Source organism: Scyliorhinus torazame, chromosome 9, assembly GCF_047496885.1.
Source record: "Scyliorhinus torazame isolate Kashiwa2021f chromosome 9, sScyTor2.1, whole genome shotgun sequence".
NCBI lineage: Eukaryota > Metazoa > Chordata > Chondrichthyes > Carcharhiniformes > Scyliorhinidae > Scyliorhinus > Scyliorhinus torazame.
This window is the reverse complement of record NC_092715.1, coordinates 39,272,863-39,286,524: the sequence shown is the minus strand read 5'-3', so window position 1 is coordinate 39,286,524 and position 13,662 is coordinate 39,272,863. Positions and strand designations below refer to the sequence as shown.

The following is a 13,662-nucleotide window of genomic DNA, read 5'->3' as shown; positions in this document are numbered from 1 at the left end:
TGCATATTTTACAAACACACTGCCTGCCTGAATGTTAAACCAGGATTTATAAAAATATTGCTGCAACAGATATATAATGCAAAATATATAGAGCAATTTCCTACATTCATCACAGTGGGGCTGTCCAATGTGCAGAGATTGTGGAGAGTCCAATGTGGGCTACACGGTAGCACAGTAGTCAGCCTGTTGCTTCACAGCGCCAGGGACCTGGGTTTGATTCTCGGCTTGGGTCACTGTGCGGAGTCTGCACGTTCTCCCTGTGTCTGCATGGGTGTCTTCTGGCTGCTCCGGTTTCCTCCCACTAGTTCATAAGACCATCAGACATGGGAGCAGAATTAGGCCATTCGGCCTATCGAGTTTGCTCTGCCATTCAATCACGGCTGATATTTTTCTCATCCCCATTCTCCTGCCTTCTCCCCATAAGTCCCCATAAGTGCTTGTTAGGTGAACTGGACATTCTGAATTCTCCCTCAGTGGGCTTGAACAGGCGCTGGAGTATGGTGACTGGGGGATTTTCACAGTAACTTCATTGCAGTGTTAATGTAAGTCTACTTGTGACACTAATTAAAGATTATTATTATTATTGGTTCACTAGTCCTATGTTCATTAGAGTTTCGAAGGATGAGAGGAGATCTGATTGGAAAGTATGTCATTATAACAGTGCTGGACAGACTAGAAGCTTGGAGGATGTTTTCCCTTGTTGGGGAATCTAGGACTAGGGGACGCAGTCTCAGGATGCAGGGTAGACCATTTCGGACTAAGATGAGGAATGACTTCTTCACTCAAAGCGCAATGAACCTCTGCAATTTTCTGCCACAGAATGCTGTGGAGGATAAATCACTGAATGTATTCAAGAAAGCGATAGATGATTTTTAGAATTTTAATGGCATCAAGGGGTATGGGGAGGAAGCGCGAATATGGCATTGAGATAGAGTATCAGCCATGATCATATTGAATGGTGGAGCAGGCGCAAAGGCTTGAATGACCTACTCCTACTCCTGGATTCTATGTTGCTATATTTTAAAACTGTTGGTGCTGGCTTAGAGTATAAATGGTTAACACTGTTGTTTCACAGCACCAGGGTCCCAAGTTCGATTCCGACTTGGGTCACTGTCTGTGCGGAGTCTGCACGTTCCCCCCAGTGTTTGCGTGGGTTTTCACCGGGTGCTCTGGTTTCCTCCCACAAGTCCCGAAAGTCGTGCTTGTTAGGTGAATTGAACACTCTGAATTCTCCCTCAGTGTACCCGAACAGGCGCTGGAGTGTGGCGACTAGGGGATTTTCACAGTAACTTCATTGCAGTGTTAATGTAAGCCTACTTGTGACACTAATAAAGATGATTATAATATTATTATTAAGAGCAGGGAGTTTATCTGCCCACGATAGCTGATAACTACGAAAAACAGGTGTTAGGCCACAGATTAAGTGCTGCATATAGTTCTGGTCACTGCATTACAGGAATGATGTGATTGTAACTAGAGAAGGTACCAAAGAGAATGTTACCAGAATTTCCGAATTTTAACTATGTCAAAAGATTACATAGGCTAGGTTTATTTTCCTTGGAACACAGGAGGCTGAGGGAAGATTTAATTGAGGTGTGTAACATTATGAGGGACCTGGATAGAATGGATAGGAAGGACCATTAGCAGAGAGGTCAATAATCTGGCAGCAAAGGTTGAAGATAATTAGTAGAAGAGTTAGAGGAGTAATTTTTTCACTCAGCAGGTGGTGATGGTCTGGAACTCACTGCCTGAAAGGATGGTAGAAATCTTCAGCGTACTTTAAAATGTGGATGTGTGCTTGAAGTGACACAACCTAGATGGCCATGGACCAAGAGCTAGAATGCGGGATTAAACTGAGTAACTGCCTTTCAGAAGATGTGGACACAATGGGCTGTAAAGGTTTCTATCTTCTGGTGCCCAACCCCCCACAGGCCTTCCAGAAGAGAGATCCCTGTCAGGAAGCTCCGCCAGAAGAGAGACCCCTGCCAAGAAGCCCCCCACAAGACCAGAAGAGAGACCCCTGTCCCCCCTGAAGAGAGACCCCTATCTGGAAGCACCCCCCCCCCCCCCTGCCCCGCAAGAGAAACCAGTGTCAGGTAGCCCCTCAGAAAATAAACTTCTGTCAGGAAGCCCCCCTGAAGAGAGACCCCTGTTTGGAAGCTAGAGACCAGTCCAGGCAGAGGCAATGAAAAACATTACTGCTGTAACACTCACGTGGGCAATACACCTGCTGCCTCAGACACAGGAGCTGTCAATCAACGCTTGATGTTTAGAAACATTGCAGTAAGAGCACTTCAGAGTTACTCAACCATGAACAGAGGTGAATGGAACAAGGCTGACAGCTATGAATGTGTGGAAACTGTCAATCACAGCCTAGTAAAATCAGTATCAAAGAGAACTTTATTTACGATATGGAGGAGGGGTTCTGGTGCGAGGTGCTCCAGAGAGTGAATGTCTCCACCAAGTGCACGAGGTTGGGGCTGATACAGCTGAAGGTGGTATACAGACCACACCTCACGAGGGCAAGGATGAGCCGATTCTTTGAAGGAGTAGAAGATGTGTGTGAACATTGCGGGAGGGGGGGGGGGGGGGGGGGGCGCTAACCACGTTCATATGTTTTGGTCCTGTCCAAAGCTAAAGGATTACTGGAAAGAGGTGTTAAGGATAATTTCTAAAGTGGTGCCCGTGAAACTGGACCCGGGCTCCCAGGAGGCCCTGTTCGGGGTTTCGGACCAGACAGGGTTGAAAACGGGTGCTGAGGCAGATGTTGTAGCCGTCGCCTCGTTGATCGCACAAAGGCGGATCCTGATGGGTTGGAGGGCAGCCTCTCCACCCTGTGCCCTGGCGTGGCAGGGGGATCTGTTGGAATTGTTGACTCTTGAGAAGGTTGGGTTTGAACTGAGGGGAAGGATGGAGGGGTTGTACAATGCATGGACATTATTCATTATGCACTTTCAAGAACTGGATAACATTGAACATTAGTTGGGGAGGGTGGGTGGGACGGTTGGGGGGAGGGGGGCGGTGGGTGTTAATGGTGGCCATGGGTGATTCCTGATTCCTTTTTGCCAGTTGTTTATGTGAACATGTGGGCAAATGTTTTGGGTTTGGTGGGAGGATGGGATCATTGTTATCGATATAGGGATTGACATATTTGTGACTGATTATTGTTTATTACTGATTATTGTTTATTACTGATCATTGTTTATTGTTGGTGGGTGTAAATTTGGGAGAAAATGCAAAAAAGGAGGAGAATCAAGAAATATTTTTTTTAAAAGAGAACTTTATTTATAATTGACTTTTGACCTGTGGTAGGCTTTGCTTAATTGGAGATAGAGCAAGTATCAGTTCAAGGTGAAGGGATACGATTCTCCAGAAAGATTTCAAAGTGTTGTAATGAGTGGGAAATGCCGCGTGATTCCAGGTGCTCAGCCCAGCGAGGCCGGCAACACAATTCAATGTTAACTGGTTCACTTAATGAGGCCTTACGGGCTTCTCGCTGCAAATTAAGGCTCACCAGCTGATTCACCGGCATCGCACTCGCCAGCACCTCGCTAACAAGGTCGAGCAGCACTGAGGCTCAGTCAACCCCAGCCAGCTTGCAACAATGGCACCGAGGAGGCAAGCCCCAAGATTCAGGGACATTGACCTGGGGAGCCTGCTGGATGCTCTGGAGGACAGGAGGGATGTCCTGTTCCCCCAGGGGTCCATGAGGGTCAGCCATAGGGCAGCTAGCACTGCCTGGGATGAGGCGGCTGCAGGAGTGAGCTCGGGGAGTGTGACCAGAAGGACTGGCCTCCAATGCAGGAAGAAGGTCAATGACCTTCACCGGGCAGTACAAGTGAGTAGACACAAACCTCTCAATCCCCCCAACCCTTCCTCCACCCCCTCCCCCTTCAAACCCCCCAAGCCCTCCTTCACACACACCCTCCCACCACTGTGAACCATTCGTGTGGCTAACGATGCCGTCAAAGTCTCCTCAGGAAAACCTCTCTCACAATCGCCGGCAGAGGGTCCAAACTGTCAGAGGGGTGCCAGACATCAGAATCTTCACCACCTTTGAGGCGAAGGCCCTGGAGAAGACCGGTGTGGCCGAGGACAGAGTGGTCACTAACGCAGAGGCTGGCGGACGCTGCAAAAATGTGCCCAGAGCTGCGTCCCCTCCCCTGGGTGTTCGGATGTTGGCTGTTACATGTGTGGTGTTGCCTCCCGCAGTGTTGAAGCACAATGGCCAGGTACCAAGGTTTGATTGGGATCTTAGGCAATGACTCCCACATGGCCTGCATACCTATGGGAATCCACATGGGTTGTGTGAAGTGCTCACTTAGCCACTATTGCCAATTCCCTGTTAGCGGTAGCCTTCAGTCGCATGGCTTAAGGCCTCAGCAGTCGGTGGGAGTTATGGGTGGTCGGTGGAGCAGACTGGCAGGGACAAGGGTTGCCCCAGGAATTGGTACACACGACCCAGGGCTTGGCATTGTGGTGCCGTGAGCGACTGCCTCCCCCAGTTGCCCCCCCAGCATCTTCCCCTCCTTCCCATGGCGGCCACCATTGCAAAGGGTTCCCCACCGCCAGCTGGGGGTTTTCCCACCCCCCGCCGAACATTGTGTGGCAGGCACAGCGCCTCCAGACTTGCTGCCTGTGAGCAAAGGTGGATACTCACCTCCTTGGCTCCCTAAAGATTCACGTTTTTCAAAAGGAGTATTAATCAGCGCCAGCATGACCACTTGTTGAGGTCTGGTCTGGGATCTTAACAATTGTTGCAGTCTCAATTGATGAGTTGGCTTGACCTTCATTGCTGAATCATTCTTAATTCTAATCTTGTGCTTGTCCCTTCTATTAAATGGCAGATGTGATAGTTCATGATTTATTCTTACAGGTTTTGGTAACTGAATAAAATAATCCAATCATATCAGAAATCAGCCCTGAATCTGGTGCTTACGTTACAGCAGCAAGCTAACCATTAATTAATCTTACAGCCCCAAATAGATTTTATAAATTGCTTTTGAAACAAGGTCCAGGTGCATTGGCTGAGCTCTACGTTTCTTCTTGTCTACTTAAATGTCAAAACCTGGAACACGTGAAAAGAAAATATAAGAAAGACTATTATGGAAGAGGAGCAGTGTGCAAATAATCGGAAAGCTCTTTGAACGGGCATGATGGTCCAAATGCTGTGGTTCTAAGGACTCAGATAATCAAAGTATAGTAAAGTTAATCAACTGCACGTCAAAGTGATAGAGGCCACAATGAGGCAAGAGTGAAGCTTGATCTCACTTTAATTCAATGTACCTTGCTGCTATGGGGTCCTTGATCCTTCTCTCCTTTTATTAGATCATCCCAAGCAAGAATCTACTTGTTAGAGTTTCACTCACTGAATGTCAATGGTTGAAAAAAGAAAATGGTTATTAGAAGAATTGCAGAAACTTCCAAAGCATAAGGAGGCCATCCGGCCTGTCGTGTTTGTGTTGGCTCATTGAAAGAGCAGCTGTGCTTAGTCACACTTCCCTGATTTTTGTCCATAGCCCGATAACCTCCTCATTCTCATCTGCCAGCCCAAATTACTTATTTAGGAATGACAAGAACACAAGGAATAGGAGCAAGAGTAGAACATATGACTCATCGAGCCTGCTCCACCATTCAATAAGATCATGGCTGATCTTGGGTTTGAACTCCATTTTCCCGCTCACTCCCCGTATCCCTTAATTCCCGAAGAGACCAAAACTCTGTCCATCTCAGGCTTAAATCTATTCAACGATGGAGGATCCACAACCCTCTGGGGTAGAGAATTCCAAAGATTCACAACCTTTTGAGTGAAGTAATTTCTCCACATCGCAGTCCTAAACGATCATCCCCTTATCCTGACACTCTGCCCCCATATTTTAGATTCCCCGATCAATGGAAACAATCTCTCAGCGTTCACCCCATCAAACCTGTGATGTTTGTCCCCTTTAAGGGCAAGCTAAGAGGGTCACATGATCTGGGTAACCAATCAGGGACCAGAGTGGGGGATCACCCGACCAAGCCTGGGTTTCTGTATCAGTTCGATCCTGGAAGCTGACTAGCTGCCACAAGGCTACAAACCTCGGCATTGTAGTTATATGTAAATAAACATTGCAGTTGTTATTTACCTAACTGGTGAATGGGACATATTGCATTAGCAATGAGGATTTTAAAAAAGTGGTCCAAAGATCGCGAGTATTAAGTCATGTTGAAGTTCTTCTTCCCCGCTTTTACCAGACCCCTAAACGACCCTCTTATGGACTGACCTCATTAACACTACACCCCTGTACGCTTCACCCCATGTCGGTGTTAAGTAGTTACATTGTGTACCTTGTGTTGCCCTATTATGTATTTTCTTTTATTTCCTCTTCTTTTCATGTACTTAATGATCTGTTGAGCTGCTCGCAGAAAAATACTTTTCACTGTACCTTGGACAATAAACAAAATCTAATCCAATCCAAGTTAATACAGATCGTAGAGCACTGAGACTTCGGAGACACTCTCAACCAAATTCTGCGGGACTGTTTAGTCTGCGGGGTAAATAATGAGGCCATCCAGAGGAAGCTATTAGCTGTGGCAGACAATAAATTTAAGAAGACATTATTTCCTTCCCCTCTCATCAGAGAACACAGAAATCAGCTTTCATCACCTTTTTAGGTAGGGGGCTGAATTCTCCACCGTCGGGATGCTCCGTTTTGCTGGCAGCCTGTGGGTTTCACGGTGGAGTGGTGCTGCCCCACAACGGGAAACCTCATTGAGTAGCCGGCGAAACGGAGCATCCCGCTGGTGTGCCGAACCAGAAATCTGGCACAGCGGGACGGAGAAACCTGCCTAGAGTGTTCCAGATCCCAATAACTCTCGAATGAAAACAAAATTATTTTCATGTGGCCCCTCAATCTTTTGACAGCGATTTTGAATCTATGACCTCGGGGTTACTGACTCATTCACCTGAGGGAAGAATATTTCTCTACCTACACCTGTCAAAGCACCTCACTATCGAAAACACCTCTATTATGTCACTTCTTTACCTTCCCCATTGCAGAATAGCCCTAAGTTCTCCAATTTGCCCCCATAACTGAAGCCCCTCATCCCTAGTCACGTCTTTGTGAACCTCCTTTGTACCCTTCCTGAGGCGAATATGTCTTCCTGGAAGTGTGGTGCCCAGAACTGTCCACAATGATCCCTTTGCTTTTGTCTTCTCTTCCTTTATTTACAAACCCAAGTGACCCAAATTAATTTTTAAGCATCGAATAGACTTGCCCTGTCACCTTTAAGGATTTGTACAGCTGAACACCAAGGTTTATTCACCTATTTACACTTTTCAAAATCGCCCATGAGCAGAAAGACCTTGGTCTCCAAAATCGCTGGCTGATTTTCACAGAATGAGGCATTTATCATGCTAATAAACTTCTTAATGATCGCAGCCAGCAGCCACTTTTAGGAAGTCAACTCCAACACTAATGAGGGATTCAGTTTACTGGCAGAAGAAGGGGCTATGAAAGCTTTCTTTTAACAAAGCACTTGCATGTGATTGCAGGCTTGAGAAAAGCCTTAAGTAGTGACTGATTTTTATCGTTACTACCAAAACAATGAGCTGAGCGAAAGCATTAAAGCAAATCTGTTTGATAATGTTAGTGCACTGTCATTTTACTTGAATACAGAATTGCAGTGCTGCATGCTTAAAATTTACATTCCAGGTTGTACTGTGCCGACCTGCGATGATTACTTTTTGCAGAAAATGTTCGATTGTAATAAAAGCATATATTTCTCAAATGATTCACGTCGGTTGCCTGAGTTCTGATGAAGGATTGCAAGCCTGAGGGTGAAGTTCAACTCCCGACAGAGTCACATGTCTAAGGAAGCCTGACTGTTGTTCTGTTCGATTGGGCAGTGAATCTGACCAGCGGCCTGATAGAGATGTGTAATTCTATCCACCCAAAATTCCTGGTACTCATTGCACTGATGAGTAGCATTCTCGGGCGCAGGATCAGCAGAATCAAACGTGGGTCCCAGGTTCGATTCCTGGCTTGGGTCACTGTCTGTGTGGAGTCTGCACGTTCTCCCCGTGTCTGCGTGGGTTTCCTCCGGGTGCTCCGGTTTCCTGCCACAAGTCCCAAAAAACGTGCTGTTAGGTGACTTGGACATTCTGAATTCTCCCTCTGTGAACCCGAACAGGCGCTGGAATTGGCGACTAGGGGATTTTCACAGTAACTTCATTGCTGTGTTAATGTAAGCCTACTTGTGGCAATAAAGGTTATTATTATATTCTTTTCTGTCTTGTTTCTCGCTTCTGTTCCTGCTTTTTTGTGCTGGCATCACAGACTAATATCTGTACTCCATCAACATTATGAGGGGTAGCCTGAGCTACAGGCATGATCTGCTGAGATGGTAGGCTTGACAATGATAGTGCTGTATGCTGCATGGTGGCACAGTGGTTAGCACTGCTGCCTCACAGGAACCCGGGTTTGATTCTGGCCTTGGTGACTGTCTGTCTGGAGTTTGCCCTTTCTCCCTGTGTCTGCATAGGTTTCCTCCGGGTGCTCTGGTTTCCTCCCACAGTCCAAAGATGTGCAGGTTCGGTGGATTGGCCATGATAAATTGCCCTTAGTGTCCACAAGTTAGATGGGATTACAGGGTTGTGGGGGATAGGGCGGGGTAATGGGCCTAGGTAGGGTGCTCTTTCAGAGGGTCAGTGCAGACTCGATGGGCTGAATGGCCTCCTTCTGCACTGTAAGGATTCTATCGTTCTATGGGTCATATTGAAACTTTTTCTACCTTCGAAAATTGAAGGTTTTTTGAAACCAAGCGAAGAGAAAAAGAGCTTGTAATTTACATAGTGCCTCATGACACCTCTTATACAATGATGTACTCTGAAGCAGAGGAGCAGCCATTCAAAGGTGAACTGTGGAAGCCATTTTGTATACAGACAGGAAGATGCATGTCCAATTGATCTGCTTTTACTCAAAGGCAAAGTTTGGCCTTGTTAGAAATATAAAGTAAAAACAGAAAATGCTGGCAATACACAGCCAGCCAGACAGCAACTGTGGAGAGCAGAACAGAGTTAACAGGCAGGACATTCCCCCTGGTCTACAGGCAAGGGTCAAAGGGTACCGGATGCTCCCAATGTGTGGGAAACAATCACTCGTTTTCCATGAACTAACCAATTGGTGGCCCCGTAGGGTAGGCTCGACGTCCAGTTAAGAATGTCAGGCAGGCTCTTGCAGCTAAACAGCCAAATGGAACCCTCCAACTTAGTAGAAGCTGCAACCTTTTATAAAAGTTAATTTACAGAATCTGGGAGTCCTGGCTAGGCCAGCATTTATAGCCCGTCCCTAATTGCCTTTCGGAAGGTGGTGGTGGGTTGCCTTCTTGAACTGCTGCCTGTTCTGGGGTGTCGACCCACTGTGCTGTTAGGGAGGGAGTTCTAGAATTTTGACCCAGCGACAGTGAAGGAGCGGCGATACATTTCCAAGTTGGGGTGGTGAGTGACTTGGAGTGGAACCTCCAGGTGTGGGGGGGTGGGGGTTCTCCAGTATCTGCTGCTCTTGTCTTTCTAGATGGTAGCGGCCGTGGGTTTGGAAGGTGTTGTTTAAGAAATCTTGGCAAGCTACTGCAGTGCATCTTGTAGGTGGCAGACATGGCTGCCACAGTTCATTGTTGGTGGAGGGATTGAATGTTTGTGGAAAGGGGTGCAATCAAGTGGGGCTGCTTTGCCCTGGATGATGTTGAGCTTCTTGAATGTTGTTGGAGCTGCACTCATCCAGGGAAGTGGAGAATTCCATCACACACTTGACTTGTACCATGCAGATGGTGGACAAGCTTTGGGAGGTCAGGAGATGAGTTACACACCTTAGGATGCCTAGCCTTTGACCTGCCTTGCTAATCTATTTTGGAGGTAAGTGAGAGAGAGGACACTTTAAGATGGATTTCAGATTTTTGGTTTCAGATTCCAGCATCTGCAGTAATTTGCTTTTTTGCACTATAAGATGGAGGTGCTCTCGCTCCAACATTTTAAACATTCGAAGTAAAACAAATGAAGCAGCTGAGCCCTCCACAGGACAGCCATCAGCTGCAGCTCTGGCCAGAGAGATGGGGGTGTCAGAAGGTGTGGATCTCAGAGCCTGCCTGGAGGCCTATCTTGCCCTCCCCACCAGTCTCCCCTCTCTGTTCTGCTGTCACGAGGTCGCCTTTAGGTAGCTTGGTTGTCCCCCATTGCTGCTGGGGTCGGAGTAGGTAGAGTTCACGTAACTCTATTGGCAGACTGGCAGTCCAGCTGATGGCATGAATTTCCATGCCCACCTGTACCCAGGCTCGCCCCCATCTGTGAAATGTTTTTCTCCCACAGATGCTGCCAGATAATTTGCTTTTGTTGTTGGTTAAGTGTGGCGTGTTGGGCAGGACACTGGTAGAACTCTCTGTCCTTCCTCAAAAAGAGCCCCAATCATCACCAGCTGGTTTAATGGTTCATATAAAAGATATCTGTGTTATTGTAACAACTGGAGCAGAGTCAGAATCATCCACACATGTTGTTGTTTTTCTGTGAAAGCTCCCCATTTGCACGATATTTCTTCTTCAGGAAATTACTGTCATCCCATTCCTCTCTACTACATTATACAGATTGCAATCTGAAACCTAATGCTCCTGGTGAACAATATTACATTTTACTGTTTTCTAATATCAAGGCTATTATGGGGTAACATTGAATACACTTCAATTTTTTGATGCTAAAGATTAATTTGATGTCAATGGCATTGCAGAGCATTTGGCAATTCAACCTAGGAACAATGACAAAACTTTGATCTTACTCTTGTGAAGAAGAAGAATGAATTTTTAATGGATCTTGTCAACATTTAAGAAGACGAGTCTTGCATTAAACTCGGGAGAGAATGAAGTGAGTACCCAAGCCCCTTGAAGCTAACCTTCCGGGGGTTACCAACATTTTCATAGTCTTCAATAACACCTGTGTTAGGATCAGAGGGCAACATTTCAGTTACTGAAATGTAAGTTTATGGCATGTATTAGGAACAAAGGGCAGAATTTTGAATCCGGGTTAGCTGTCAACGAGAACAGCGACGTGGGTGTAAAATGTGTTGATTCTCGCTGACAAGATCACGTTTTCTGATTTTTCAAGTCTCTTGTCGGTGGTGTAACAACAATCCCGCCATAAAAGGCCAGGAAGCTTATTTAAATATTTTATGATATCATTAGCAACTCTTCCTGCCGGGACATCCCCCCTCACTGAATGTTCGGCGGTAGCTGTCGTGACGTCACATCGGTGGTGATTTACAACACCTGTATAAAAATTTGGACTTGCCGACCTCACCTCCAAAGGGGATATGGGAGTGAGCATTCAGGTTCGCCATTACCCTCCAGGGTGCCAGTCGCCGAGTGGACAACAGAAAGGGTGCGGTTGACCCAGATAAGTTCAACTTGGGGCCAGGGCAGGGAGAGGGGTGGTAGGGTTCAGTATTGGCATCTCAGGGACGGGGTGGGGGGGGGGTGGGGGGGGGGGGGCGCTCACAGGCCCTAATTACCCTTCATGGCTGTGATCCTTTAGGTTTAAAGAGGTCTGGTGGCTGGTTTGCAGGCAGCATTTCCCATAACCACCTTGCTGGGCTACTCGCTGAGGGATTGCCCTTCCAGAATGGCAGCTGGGAAGTGGGTGAGTGCAGGTGAATCCATAGGTTCAGCACTTGGGCTGGCATTGAGATTCATGGATGGGGGGGCCCATGAGAGGCCACGCTGCATGAACAGAGTGGGGGATTCTCACAAGACGTGTTTTCCAGCCTCATGAAGCCTGAAGACCCTCACACAGGGGGGAGGACAACTGCAGTGAGAATGAACCCCCACACACAGGCAGCATTGTGAAACCAGAGGGCATGAAATGAATGGAAGTCGAAGGCAACTGGTTTTCAAAGCCAGGCTGTCAGGGATTAGTGTCCTGGTGGCTGACTGTTCAAATTGGAAGATTTGCTAATCTGCAGCGCTTGAGAGCTGTGGGAATGAGGGTGCCCTCTCAGGAGGAAGGCGGCATACTAATTTCAGTCTTCACACGCATCTCATGTGCTTCGTCTGCCACAAAGGGAATCCAGATGCCAAATCAAGTCCCTGACCATTCCTTGATGAGTCATTTGTGCCCATTTAGTTCACATTGCAATGCTTGAGTGGGCCACTGATTGGTGCCCACTTTTTTTATCCCTTTGCCTGGATAGCTCAGTCGGCAGAGCATCCAACTATTAATCTGAAGGTCCAGGGTTCCAGTCCCTGTTCGGGCGCTGCCTTTAATTCTGAGTTCTGAACTCCATTCACGCAACATGGCGAAAATCTCAAAATTCATATCAAAATGACTCCCCCAGAAAATTGTAGATGCTCAGAATCTGCGTTCATTCAAACCGGACATGTACTGATCTTGAGCCTCAAGGGGATCAAGGGATATGGAAGAATGCAGAAGTATTCTTGAAATTCAACAATGATCTTATTGAATGAAAGAGCAGTCCTTATTTTCATAATCATTCAATCCAATAACAAATTATGTGATGGCAAAAAGTATTATTTTTAATATGTGTTGGTTTGTTGTGTTATTTTGTGAAGTAGGCTTATGTGTCTGTGTCTTATGTCAACGTAATTTAATTAAGCCGGGGACTGATTGTCTACACGGTTTAGGACATCAAATGAATGTAGGTGTTAAAGGCATGCTCTTGAAGTAAGCAAGTTAATTTTTTCATAATTGAATCAGCAGTGGGAAGAAATTTATATTATAAGTTCCTAAGTTCGTAAGATATAGGAGCAGAATTAGCCATCTCGCCCATCGAGTCTGCTCCACCATTCGATCATGGCTGATCCCATACTGGCCTTAACTCCACCGTCCTGGCTGTTCTCCATAACCCTTCAGCCTATTACCAATTGGAAATCTGTCTAACACCTCCTTAAATTTACTCACTGTCCCTGCAGCCACCGCAACCTGGGGTAGTGAATTCCAGTTTCACAACCCTTTGGGAGAAGTAGCTTCTCCTCATCTCTGTTTTAAATGTGTTACCTCTTATCCTGAGACTATGATCTCTCATTTTAGAATGCCCCACTAGAGGAAGATTCTGCTCCACATCTACTTTATCCATACCTTTTATCATCTTGTATACCTCAATTTGATCTAACCTCATTTTCTAAACTCTAGAGAGTATAGGCCTAAACTGTCTAATCTCTCTTCATGTGAAAAACCGCTCATCTTTGGAATCAATCTTGTGAACCTCCTCCGAACTTCTGCCAAGGCCACTACATCTTTCTGCAAATAAGGGGACCAAAACTGTGCACAATACTCCAGGTGCGGTCTTACCAATGCCTTGTATAGTTCCAACAACACTTCCTTACCTTTATACTCTATTCCTTTAGCTATAAATGCCAACTTTCCATTCACTTTCTTTATTATCTGCTGTACCTGCATGCTCGCTTTTTGTGATTCATGAATGCGGACCCCCAGATCCCTCTGCAACGGAGCACCCCACAGTCTCTCCCCATTTAGATAATAAGTTGCCGTCCCATTTTTCCGACTAAAATGTACTGGGAGATAAGTGTGAGATTGGATCTTGAGCTGTTCAATTTCAAAGAGGAGTAAAGGGTTTGTAACTTGGAAAACGTCCTGGGCGGGATTCTCTCAGCCCAGGGCCGGGC

At 46.4% G+C, this 13,662-nt stretch overlaps 1 non-coding gene across 1 annotated transcript; it reads left to right on the top strand.

Annotated features, from left to right (window-relative positions):
• The first annotated feature begins 12,199 nt into the window (after positions 1–12,199).
• trnan-auu (transfer RNA asparagine (anticodon AUU)) lies at positions 12,200–12,272 on the top strand. Its single transcript has one exon. It is a non-coding gene; the product is annotated as a tRNA-Asn (tRNA).
• Positions 12,273–13,662: the final 1,390 nt, after the last annotated feature.